The following is a 12549-nucleotide window of genomic DNA, read 5'->3' as shown; positions in this document are numbered from 1 at the left end:
CCTTACGGTTATTTATTTTATAATTTGATGAATTCTTAAATCTTTACTGTCTACGTGTCTAGATAACGTCCCTCGTCATGTGGCCTTTCTGTATTATTTCTAACATTTTTCTTATTTTAAAACCATATTATTGACTCATTCAGACAGTGAATACTGGTCAGTGAGAAAAGGGAATGAAAACGCTGGTAGGTTCGTAATGCAGACGACCCTTGCAAAGACGGTGCAGAGTGAGAAGGGACAGACCCAGAGGCCACGTGGGGTCTGACTGTGTTGGTATGGAATGAGATGAGGATTGTGGTTACACAGCACTGAATGTCACTGGTGTTGCTGAGTTGTTCCCTTTTCTTTATTTTTAAAGATTTTATTTATTTATTTGAGAGAGAGGGTCTCTCTCTCACGATCTAGAACAGTGGGGGAGGGGCAGAGGGAGAAGCAGACTCCCCACGGAGCAGGGAGCCCCAGTGGGACTCGACCCCAGGATCCCCAGATCAAGATCGGAGCCGATGGCAGACGCTTCACCGACTGAACCCCCAGGCGGCCTGAGTTGTTCACTTTATAATGGTTAGTTTTGTGTTGGGTGAATTTCACCGCACTAGACAATCAATCTGGGAACTGAAACAGATATGTATTTATTGAGCTCTTACTGTATGCTAGGCACCGAACACATTTGCTTACCGAGTCTCCAGGGGTGAGAGTTTCCGTTTCACAGGCAAGGGGCAGGCGTGGAGATGTTCAGCCCCGTGGCCCGTATCACACAGCCAGGAAGCAGTGGACCTGGGGGATGCGGCGGCGCCTGGGGTTGTGTCCTGACGTCCCCCACGTCTGTGGCCAGGAAGGTGGTAGAACTCCGTGAGGGGGTGGGGCTCTCCGGCTTGCCCGCCCTCCAGCCACGAACACCCCTGAGGGGCCCTCGGGAGCACTGGGTTGGGGGGCGGGTGGGTGGAAAACCGCAGCTCCAGGGTCAGTGTGTGTGAAGTGCTGTGGAAACCCGCAGCTCCAGGGTCAGTGTGTGTGAAGTGCTGTCCCCCTTCTTGGGCCCCGAGAGGCACCCCTAGTGCAATGGTGTTCCGACCCCCACCCCGGCTTCAGAAGCAGGAACTTTCCAACACAGGGTCGGGTGCTGTGATTCAGCATGGCTCGCTCTGGGGAGCACGGGGGGCCCCCCGGCTGATTTCAGTTTCCGCTGAGTTTCTCACTCTGACTCAGTGCTGCCTCTGGCCCCAGTGACCTGGGCTTCCGAACACCTGCTGAGCTGAGCTCTTGCTCATGGGAACCGTCAGAAAGAATCAGGTTTGAGGCCATCCCTTGCTGGTTTCCCAGGGCCTCGATTTTCCTATCTGGGTAGTGGAGCCATAGAAGGATGTGTTTATTGGTGTGTCTCACATCGATCAGTGGGTGTGAGGGGCAGCACAGGTCTGAGTGTGTGTGTGGAGGGATTTGGTACAGAAACAAGGGGTTCAAAGCCAGTGGAGGCTCTCGGGGGAGGCCTGCACCCTGTATGCCCCTCCCCCATCCTCTCGGTGGCACACATGGAGGGTGTGTGTGTCAGGGCCTTTCTGTTCCCCAGGACAACCGGCTGCCCAGCCCAGAGGGTGAATGAATGCTGTCCGCTGAAGCCTCATTCTCCCGGCTGGACCTTGCCCTAGGGTCTGGGACACAAGCCTGTGCTCTGTGCCTCATCCTGGCCGGGCTCTGGGGCTGAGGCCTGGTGTCTGAACGGCTTGGCGCGGGGGGGGCTGCCTGACATCCGAGTAGGACTGGGGGCTGAGCTCCGGTCCCTGGGGAGGCCCAGTGGCAACCTGGATCCGAGCCCCTGACCTGAGCTCGAACGGTGCTGTCCTGGCTTCGTCCCTGCTTATAGACGGGGAGCCTGAGATTTGCGGAAGCCGAGTTGCTCAGGCTTTTCAGAATGGCACGGCTGGAGTCTGAGCCCCAGCCTGCCTGACTTTCGCCATTCTGGTTATTTTGTATTTGTTGTGTAGCTGAGGAAACAGCCTTAGAGAAGTTCGGCCTCCAGTGTGGAGTCGTCCAGCTAGAACCTGGAGTGAATCTGGGTGTCAGGCCAGGCCCTGAGCTTCAGAGACTCTGGGTCCTGGCTCCCTTGCTGGCCTTACTCTCCCGTCTGTGCAGTGAACACTGCCTCAAGGATTGTCTGGTCCCGCCCGGTGCGCTGGTCCCAGAGGCTGGGGCCGGGGCCGGTGTCCGGCACGCAGGCCAGTGGGAGCGTGCGTGCACAGGGGCGCCGGAACAGGGTGTGGGAGGGAGGGACGGATGATAGAGGGGGCAAGTGTGCAAGGACCCTGATCGCTCTCGGGGCCATTCCGCCTGCCCTGCGTTGCTGGATTCCCCGGAATATCCCCTGGGCCTCGGGTGACAAATCTCTTTCACCGTCTCTTGACCTGGGCAATTAATTGCTTCTGGCGATCGACAGCTCCATGGCAGCTCGGCTCTCTCCCAGGCAGCCCCCAGCTCCTCCCTGCAGCCACTGATGGCCCAGACCCCGCTCCAGGGCGGGGGGCGGGGGGAGCCTGGGGCCGGGGGCAGGGAAGGCTCCCAGCCCAGGATGCGGCAGCCGGAAGCCTGTCTGGGGGAACCCTGCTGCTACTATCTTGGGGTGCTTTCTTTGTGCTCTCCAGGGGGCAGAGACTGAGTTATCTTTACAATGAGGCGGCCACCCGAAGGGTATCCAGAGGCTTCTGGAAGTTTCTACCCCATGCAGAGAGCCTGCTCTTTTGTCTCCTGCCCCACAGGGGGTTTCTGGGCTGGGGTAGCCAGCAGAGGTAATGCTGTGTGGTTATAGCAGATGCCTGGGTGTGGAACTCCGCTGGGGGAAGCCTGGGCGAGCTTTCTTGCCTCGCTGTCCCCATCTGCAAAATGGGGAGGGCCATAGGGCGGTTGAGAGAATAGCCAGTTACTAGGCACAGAGTTCCAAGCAGTGTGCCTGGCACCGAGAAGCCCTCAGGAGGGGAGCTCCAGGTCCCTGTGGGCTGTCCGTGCCGGTGGTGGACAGACAGGTGGATGGACAGATGGCTTGTCCACGCTGGCGCCTCCACTGGTCTGGAGGGAAGCCCCTGGCCCTCCCAGGCTGGTCTGTGCCGCCTGCTCTGCCTTGGCCCGGGCTTGGCTGGGAGTCAGGCTGCCGAAGCCGTGTGCCTGGGCCCCCGCCCACCCCCCTTCCCTCCAGAAACGGTCGATAGTCCGGCTCCTTCCTGGCGTCTGATTTCTCCAGTCGGTTGCTGTCACTGAAGATGGCCCCACACCCCAAGCGAGAGGATGGGCAGGAGGGTTCAGAGAAGTGTGTTTGGGGCCCAGCTGCGGGTGTTGGAGGGTAGAGGATGGGGCGGTTGGGCCTATGCCCAGGTTCCAATCTCCCTTCGCCCCTCGAAGGCTGTGCAATCTCGTGGCCCTGCCAAACCTCTCTGGGCCTCAGTTTCTCCATCTTCAAAATGAGGTCAGGATCGTGCCCCCCTGGCTGGGCTGTGAAGTTGGCCCAGAGCCCGGCCGCGGGTGCCTGCCGAGGGGGGTGTTCCCATGAGGGTGACCAGTGTGGTGGTTTGCTGGACGCCGGTGCAGGCCTCTCTTGAGAGCCCAGACCAATGGACTTGGGGGTTGGGGGTGTGCACTGGCTGCATCAGGGCTGCCCCTCCCTTCTCTCCCTGACTATGTGCCCCCCTTGAGTGGGGCTGTGTCCCCTACCATTGGATGGGCTGCATCCCCTTCAGACGGAGCTGTACACCCCCCCCCCACCTTTGTCCTACCCAAGGCCCTGTCCACTTCCACCCACTCATCCTGGCCTGGCTGTGGCCGCCACCCTCCTAGTGGGAGGGGGAGAGGTGGGGCAGAGAGGGCCCCGGATGGCCAGCATGTGCCCCCGCCTCCTCCACCCCGCTCCCAGCACTCGCTGGCTGCCGCAGTCCAGTGGGGAATCAGAGACCTGGCGAACTTGCGGTGATTGTCTCTCTGCAGCTTCTAGGAGAGCTGGCCTGGGCCGGCACGCCTCAGCTGTCACTTGAGAAGGAAAATAAAATGTCCCAGTGGCTTCTAAATGGAAGGGCGGCGGGGCCTGCCTCCCGCTCCGGCTGTGTGGGCTCCTGGCCACCATAGCGGTGGGGATGGCCTGCCCCCGGCCCCTGTTCACCTGATGTGAAGAGGTGTGCCAGGCGGCCCCGGATGGCTCCCCTGGGTCCTCCTCTGTGCGTCCTCCCACCCTAAAAGGCCTCAGGGCCCTGGCCCGCTTCCAGCCTGGTGCCTGGGTCAAACTGTGCCTGAAGTCTGCAAAGCCAACCAGCAGGGACCACTGCCTGAGGTCATGCTTGCCTCTTGGGGGCCAGTGCCCTCCTCACTGATGGGCTCTGTAGAGCTGTCCGACAGGCTTATGCTGCTGGCTGTTGTGGGGCCACGCAGAGGCTCGTATGGGCATCGCTCACGTCCCTTTCCTCAAAGGGGCAGGCTCCATGGTGATCCCCGGGCTGTGGGTGATTTTGTAGAACTCGCCCGGTGCATGCTAAGGGGGGTTGGGATGGAAGGCGGGGGCAGCAGGTGGAGCGCTCCCCTCTGAGGGCCGGCACTGAGGGTCCTACCTGGTCCCAGCCCTGCCTACAGCATTGCCCAGGGCAGGAGGCCATGATGCCTGGGGGCTGGGATGCTGCCCGTGGGTCGTGGCCCCTGCTTCTTGTAGGGTCCCAGTCTGTACCTCTGTCCTGACCATGGAGCACCGTGAGGGTGCCCCGCCCTCTGCGGGGACCATGGAGGGACATGGCAGGTGGCCGTGAGAACCCCTCTTGGAGCCTCAGTCTGTCCTTTGGGGAGCCGGGGGGGCAGCAGCTCCAGAGAGAGGCTGAAGCAAGGATGAAGTTAGTGCCGCGCTGCCTGGTCCAGAGTCTGAGCAAATGCAGGGGAGGTTGCCCTTGACCGTGACATCCCTGACGCTCAGCCCCAGTGCAGGTCTGGGACCAGGTAAACCAGGGCTCCCGTCCTGACTTCTCCGCTTTCTGACTCAACCTCCCTGGGTCTCCATTTTCTCATCAGTACAGTGGGGATAATCAAGAACCCATTCGAGGGGTGGTTGGAGTTCAGTAAGTAAAGGCTTGGCATGGGGTGCCTTTGAGGAGCTAGTGTTGGCCATGACCGCTATTACTGTTCCTTGTTGGCATTGTAGCTGCTGCCAGATTGGATGTTGCAGGAGTGAGGGCTGCCTGGAGGAAGAGGGCTGTTGAGCTTGTATGCATGGGTGGGATTCTGGTGGGTGTGGGAGGTGCATGGTGGTGGGGGGTTTGTCTGTTGGGGGAGGGGATTGGTGGAAGAAGCAGGCAGGTCCAGGGCCCCGCCCCGCTGTGTGCCTGGCCCTCTCTCAGCCCTACGGGCAGCTGTGCCCCATGGTATTGGCCCTGCCGTGCCCCAGCGACTCCTGGTACCCAGAGTCTTCTACGCTGAGACTTGCCTTGCCGGTTACTCTGCATCTAGCTTTAAGTAGAGACTTGTGGCCTCAGTGAGGGAGGAATCAGGTCTTTTCCTGGGGGACTTAGCGTCTCCTGGGGGTGGCCAGACAGAGCCTTTGGATGGGGTAGCAGTGAGGGCCAGAACATGCCTGGACTGTCCAGAAACGCTTACTTGTTGGCGAGGAGGGGAGAGGGCGTGATGGGGCTGGGCTTTGAGGAATGTGTAGGAGTTCTCTGGAGAGACCACTTGCCATCAGCCCTACCAGGGCAAGCTGCAGGCACAGACCTATCCAATATGGACCTCAGTCTGCCTCACTGTGAAATGAGCACATGAGGGAGGGATTTGCTGGGGTCCTAGGAAACATCCGGTTCTAGCCCTCGCTCCGTAAGTTTCCAGCTGAGACCCTTGGGACAGGGGACCATTATCATGTGTCATGTCTCCCCTTCCCTGTTTCTCTTGGAGTACTGCTCTGAAGTCCTGAGCAAAAGGACACGTTGAAACTGCCCCTATGCCGTGCTGGCCGCTGTTCAGGGGGCACCAGACCGTATGGGGTGGGGGGCACTGTCCCCAGCCCTCAGTTTATAGATGGGGAGCCAGATGCACAGGGAGACAAGTGGCTCGAGTGGGGCTGGAGCCCGAGCTGTCTCTGGTCTGCGGGCACCATGGACGCTCTGTCCACACCTGCTCTTTCCTGCACCTCAAGCAAGGGCCTCCTGGGACCCTAACTATGGTGTTACCCCTGTCGGGGAGGCCGGGAAGAGGCTGGCTTAGGAGAGAGGATTTGTTTTGTGTGTTTGTAGGTGGGGGCTTGTAGCCCCCCCACTCCGGAAGCAGGTGGGGGTGAAGGCCTGGTGTCCCGCCATGGCACCAGCGGGTCCCATGAGGGTCCAGCAGGGTTGGGGGTGCTGGAGCCCAGCCATGGATGCTTGCCTGGCCTTGAGGCCGAGCCTGTAGGTTCTGACTTTAGGAGAGATGCTAGTGCAGGAGGAGACCCGAGACTGGGCCTGGGTGGAGGGTCACTCCCTCCAGGTAGGCCTGAGGGATTGACCTAGACCTGTCCTCACCAGCCCTGCCTCACACCATTCCTGCTGTTTTGTGTAAAATCACAGCGTGCCTCTCCAATTCTGCGGCCTTGCCCTGGAGATAAAACCCAGGAGTCCTCTCCCTCTGGCTCTCTACCTCCTGGCCTTTCTGGCTGCTTTCCTGTTTAGCTGGTTCCCACCTCTGGGGCTTTGCCTTTTGCTGTGCCCTCCTCCTGGAGTGCCCTTCCTGCTTATCTCGGTAGGGCCTAGACCTTCCGCCCTGGTCTCCAGGGTCACCTCCTGGGGAAGCGGTCCCAGCCCCACCTCCATGCCCTTCATTGCAGGTTCTCTCTGGTTTCTGTTGTCCCTGCTCTTAGAAGTGGCCCCGTGCATTCACTGGTGCGCCCGTGGGGGGCTTGGGTGTGGGTGGGCGTGCCCGCATCCCTAGAGTCCTCCTGGCCCGGGTTCACGGCCACGTTCCTGTGCCGGGGCTTTGTCAAGCTTGTGGACTGGCTGGAGGGTGACAGGTCCTGGTTGAAGCAGGTCAGCCTCCTTGGGGTTTGAATTCCGCCTAACTCTGTCCTCGCTGGGCTCTGGGCCTCGGGCTGGTGACTTCCTGTCTCTGAGTGGGGTGGATGGGCACGTGGGGCTGACCTCTGTGGTTGGGGTGATCTGGGCAGGCTTCCCGGAGGAGGAAAAGGTGGCGGTTGGGCTCGTTCTGGGAGGGCAGAGGCCTGGAGGGGCTTGTTGTGGGCTGGGGTGGGGGGGTGGGCGAGTCTCTGCCCACGGCGCTGGGGTTCAGCGACGTACTCGAGCTAGAGTGGCGGTGGGCGTGGGAGAGGGAGCCCACTCGGGTCTGCTTTGCCGGGAGACAGATCTGGTCAGCCCTGGAGAGAAGAGGAGGACAGGAAGGGGCTGGGATGGAGCATCGGTGGCCCCGGGCCCGCCCAGCGCTGCCCAGGGGGAGCGGAGGAGGAAGGGCGCCCGGGCCCCCCGCGTGCTCAGTGAGTGAGTCGTGCACGGACGTGTGCGAGCGTGAGGCGCCCGTGAGCGCGGACCGGGTGAGAGCTTGTGAGCGGATGAGACCATGAGCCAGTGGGCGAGCGGCTGAGGGTGTGCACGGCGTGAACTCGTGTGTGAGCGTCGGCTGGCGGCTGAGGGTGGGGGGTGGAGCATGGCTGGGCCCCCGCGGCTGCTGCTTGGTCTGTTGGGCTTGGGGGTCGGTGCTGCCTCCTCTTGCAGAGGACCCAGGGCTGAGGGGGGTCCTGGGGACGTGCAGCTCCGTCCGGACAGGTGGCGGGATCTCCAGCAACCGCCTCCCCAGCTGCCCTGCGTCGTGTTCGGGCTCCCATCACCCAGAGGGCCTGAACCCAGGTTCACATCGCAACACCTTCACTTTCTGGCTGCGTGACCTTGGGTGAATGACTCTGCTGTCTGAGCCTCAGCTGCCTGGACTAGAAAACAGAGGTCCCCGGGGGTTGTGAGGATCACACGGGTGCGCACAGGGCGCAGGGGGCTGTGTTTCTCTTCTCCTCCCCTACCCAGAGCTGACCAGCGATCCCTGACCCCTGTCCGAGCTGGCCGGCCAGACTCCCTCCCTCCCTGCCCGCCCCGTGGATTCTCCTGGCAGAGCGTCCCATCCACTTCTCCCGCCTCTGCCGGGACCCTCCTGGCTGGTGCTGGAGCCTCCCCTTGGCCCCCCGCTTCCACCGTCCAGTCTTCCACCATCCACCGCTCAGCTGGAATGCAAGTCCCAGGGGGAGCTTGTACCTTCTGGGCACGCAGATCCTTCCTGAGCATCTCCGCTCTGCTAGTGAAGCTGCTTCTGCTGTCTGTGGGCGGCCGGGTCTCCCTGGGTTCACAGGTGCGGTCTCTTCCACCTGCAGCGCCGGGTCCCTCCCCGACCCGGCCCTCTGTCCCCTGACGCCCTCTTGCTGGGTGCTCTGTGTCTGGGGGCTGCGGGAGGAGCTGGCTGGAGTTGGGAGAAGGTACACAGAAGATGGGGTCTAACTAAGCCCCCAGCTGTGTGGCCAGGGGAGCCCACTGGGCCTGACCCTGCCTGGGGCCCTTTATGGAGCAGGGGTAATGCTGGCTCACAGCCATAACCCATCGCTGTGGTGTGCTCCACAAGCACTCGGCATCCGCTCTGAGGCCCGTGCAGTTTCCAGTGTTCCCCCTTCGAGATGGGAATACGGAGGCTCCGGAGGTGACGCAACTCATCCCGGGGTGCACCGCTAGGAAGGGCAGAGCCCCTGTTTGAACCCAGGAACCCTGGCCGCAGAGCCCGAGCCCCTGCTTGGAGCCGTCCCCAGCGCCATGAGAGCGGGCATCCCCGGCTCCGCTTGCCTCGGCGTGGGTGGAGGAGCGGGTCCCGAAGGCCCACTGGATACTGAGATGTTTGCGACCGAGCCCGCCATGGAGACATCGTGGGGGAGCGGGCCCATTTTCTGGATGGGAAGACTGAGCTCAGAGCTTGCTGGGGGCTTCCCCAAGATCACAGCTGTTAGTGGGGCCAGAGCCGGCTTTCTGGACTCTCTGCCCAGTGCTCTGCCCACTGTACTGTTTCTTTCCTTTTTTTTCTGTATAAAAGCTAAAACAGTAACCCCAAAACACATGGGTACAGATGAATGAATGATTACAAAGTGGACACCATATAGGCACCCCCCCCATCCCTTGTCTTGGTGCCCGTGGTGTTAGCGTCCTGGCTTTTTGTGGGAGTCTCCTTTCCGTTCTGGGGGGACCACCTTTCTGGGCCTCTCTACCCGTGACGGTTAACGTTGGCCTTTTCCATACTCGTGCTTGTGGGACGAGGGCGCGTGCCCCTGCTTGCAGCCCCCTGAGCCCGGCATCTGGGCTCAGCACGAGAGCCTGAGGTCCCTCCTGCTGATTGTGTGCGTCCCACACGTTGTCACATGGTAGGTACTGGGGACAAGCAGTGTTCTGGGGTGTGCCTGTTGGTGGACGGCTGGATTGTTCTGGGGGTTTTTGTGATTATGAGTAAAGCGGTAACCGAGGTTCGTGTAGAGTCTTTGTTTGCGTGGAGCTGTGGGTTCATTTCTCTCGTGGAACGGCCCAGGGGTGGGATTGCTGGGTCCCACGGTCACGAGACACTTGATTTCTGTCTGTCTTTAATCTTAGACATCCAGGTTGGGGTGCGATGGCCCCTGGGGGCTGTAACTTGCGCTTTCCCAATCATTAGTGAAATCGGCTCTTTTTCATGTGCCTGTGGGCCATTTGTATGTTGACTTTTGTCAAGTGCTATCAAGACTTCGGTCTGTTTTTTCTGTTGCGTTAACTGGCTCTCGTGTTTCTTTGTGGGTGTCCTTTATAGATTCTGAACACAAGTTTCTACTTGACCGTTTCTGACTTTGGATGGTGATGTTCTTGAATGAGACCAGCAGGTGCTGTCCTCCAGGGGTCCCCTGTGTGTTCATAGGGTCCACTGGGGAGTTCATGGGGGGAGGTTCAGCGACACTGTGATCTGGGCCCCCAGCTCCTCGGTGGCCCTGTTGCTTGTAACCGCACAGCCTGGGTTGGAACTCCTGACTAACTAGCGGTGGGACTGGGGGCAGGAGACTTGGCTTCTGTGAACCCCAGTGCCCCTCTCTGTCACTGGTGGTTGAGTGTTCATCTTGCCTGGCAGTGCCGGGGAAATACTTGGCCCCAGGCGTCCAGGGCCCCAGGCACAACCCTGGCGGAGCATCCCCGCAACCCCCACCACACGCAGCCCGGGCCCTGCTGTGCTTATTAGCTCATGCATGGGGGCTGTTGAGTGTTTTCTAACAAGACTCGTATTTTCCTCCCGCAGGACTCCTGGGCTCTTTGGGGACTCGGTGTTGCTGGAGGCCATTCCGGGTAGGTTCTTAGCTGTCCCCACTCGCCGTCTGTAGCAGATTCATATTGCTGGGACCTTGGGGGTGGGGGGGGCAGAATTTCTGGGGAAGCCAGATTCCTCCCGCTGGATGGGGTCGGGGGCCCAGTGTGACCTGTGGGGTGGGATCTGGGTACGCCAGAGGTGCCCAGGGTGGGGAATGGCTTGGGGGACTTGAGGGCCCCTGGGGATGGGATATGATGCCCTAGAGAAGGGGCGGTCCCTGGCGGTGTGGATGTGGGATAGTGGGGTTCGTGGGCACCTTGCTTCTGTGCTCTAAAGGTGGCCGCAGGCGTGGTGGGGAGGGGCCTGTGGAAAGGCCGGATGTTAGGGTGGTGGGCGTTGGAGGATGTCCTCAGGCTGGACACCTAGGTGCCACCGTGGCCACCATGCCCGTGGGAGACGAGGGGGCCCACGTTCCCAGCCCAGGCATGCTCGGCAGGCAGGGCAAGTCACTACTTCTCCCTCTGCCTCCACTTCCTGAGCTGTAAACTGCGGGCATCAGCCGTGTCCCCTCCTAGCGTGGCAGTGACGATGAAACGAGCTTAGATAGAACAGAGCCAGGCACGGAGCAGGCTGACGTCACAGCTAGTCCTTTCCCTGTGTGGATCTCACAGCTATGCCCCCAGATGGGCTGCAATCCTCGTTTTACAAACAAGGAAACTGAGGCACAGGTGGGTTACCTGTCCTGAGTTTCAGGGGGAAGTCCAGACCTGGGACTTGAACTTTTTCTTGACCCTCCCAGGGAACCTGGCAGACTCTTTCCCAACATGCTCACTTGGCAGCAAGCAGATGAAGGCCCGTATTGGACAGGTCTGTGCCCGCTGCCCGCCCCTCCACCTGGTGCATTGGACGGCGGGGCCTCTTCCACACCAGGGGGACTGGAGCAGGGTCATACTGGCACAGGCAGGGTTTGGGATGTCAGGGGAGAGGGAAGGCAGTCCAGGAATGGGTCGTGAGTGGTAAAAGCTTGGAGCTGAGAATTCGGACATTGGCCTGGTTGGTGCAAGTGTCTTTTCTATTACGTTGATTTTTAATGAGGAGAGGCGCGGAGCTCCTGAGCCAGGCCCCGGGGGTCCGGCTGCCTGAGGGCAGATCTTTCTTGGCGACTTATCTGTGGGACCCAGGGCAAGGCCCTTTGGCCCCCTGTGCCTCAATGTTCCCATCTATAAAATTGCCTCAATGTTCCCATCTATAAAATAGGGATACAGCTATAGCTCCCTGCTCCCCGCCTCCTGGCCCCCACAGGATTGGTGATGAGTGGATTGTTGCTAAGATTCCTGTGTTTTATAATTTTTTTAAGCAGCTAGAGGACTTGTAGCGGAGGGAGCTGAATTCATGGCCCCCTCTCCCAGTGCCCAGTCCCATCGCTGGAGTCACGGGGCTTGGCTCAGGAAGGACAGACTGTGCTCCAGACCTGGCAAAGACTAAGGCTGGGGGTCCTGGGAGACCCTGGTGGGCATGGCAGGGACACTCCGTTCCTCTCCCCAAGAGCTGGGAAGATTTGGAGACCTAGGGGAGGGTGCCTCCCAGAGGGGTTGTGGAGGGGGCGTCCTGGGTCATGAAATGAACACCCAGCCTCAGCCCCTGCCCTAGAGGAAGGAGTGGTCAGTCGGGGGGGGGGGCTCCTAGAAGTGGCAGCTAGCCCCCTTCCCGGCTCCGTGGCACTGAGGGTCCTAGAGGATCCCAGAGGGTCGGCTGGCTGAGGCTCCTGGAACGGGGCATGGGCTTTTGAACGTGCGGTACTTAGCAGGTGGTAAGTGCTCGTTCACGATGCCCCGCATCTTTCTCTACCTCTTACTGACAGAGGTGTTTTCTTTTGGGGAGTGAAGAAGGGGTGTCAGCTGGGCCTGGCCCTGAGGAGGGTTTGGGGGAGCTGAGCAGCTGGCGGGGGCCCCAGCCTGACCTGCCATGTCCGTGGCAGGGCTGAGATCAGATCTATAGATCTATAGATCAGTCAGATCTATACCAGGTGCAGGTGGGGACTTGGAGGGACAGCTGGGGTCCCCTGTGCAGCCTCATTCTGCATGGGGTAAACTGAGTTGAGAGGCAAGTGGGGGGGGTTTCATTCCTCGTCCCTGACACCAGCCCGAGGCTGATGTCTTGGGTTCCCCGATGGTTCTGCAGCAGGCGGGCCTCCCACAGACCTGGGTGCGAATCCACCTCGGTTTCCTCGTCTGTCAAATGGGTGTCCTACAAGGTCGTCGGGGACATTGC

At 60.5% G+C, this 12549-nt stretch overlaps 1 protein-coding gene across 1 annotated transcript in view; it reads left to right on the top strand.

Moving 5' to 3' along the window:
• NCOR2 (nuclear receptor corepressor 2) overlaps positions 1–12549 on the top strand; it is a 204884-nt gene that overhangs the window by 16910 nt on the left and 175425 nt on the right. Inside the window, exon 3 of the mRNA XM_032310351.1 lies at positions 10270–10316. The gene's annotated coding sequence lies outside the window, so the exon portion shown is untranslated. The remainder of the gene's footprint in view (positions 1–10269; positions 10317–12549) is intronic.

The sequence above is a fragment of the Mustela erminea genome, chromosome 13 (assembly GCF_009829155.1).
Source record: "Mustela erminea isolate mMusErm1 chromosome 13, mMusErm1.Pri, whole genome shotgun sequence".
NCBI classification, from domain to species: Eukaryota; Metazoa; Chordata; class Mammalia; order Carnivora; family Mustelidae; genus Mustela; species Mustela erminea.
This window is presented reverse-complemented; position numbering and strand designations above follow the sequence as displayed.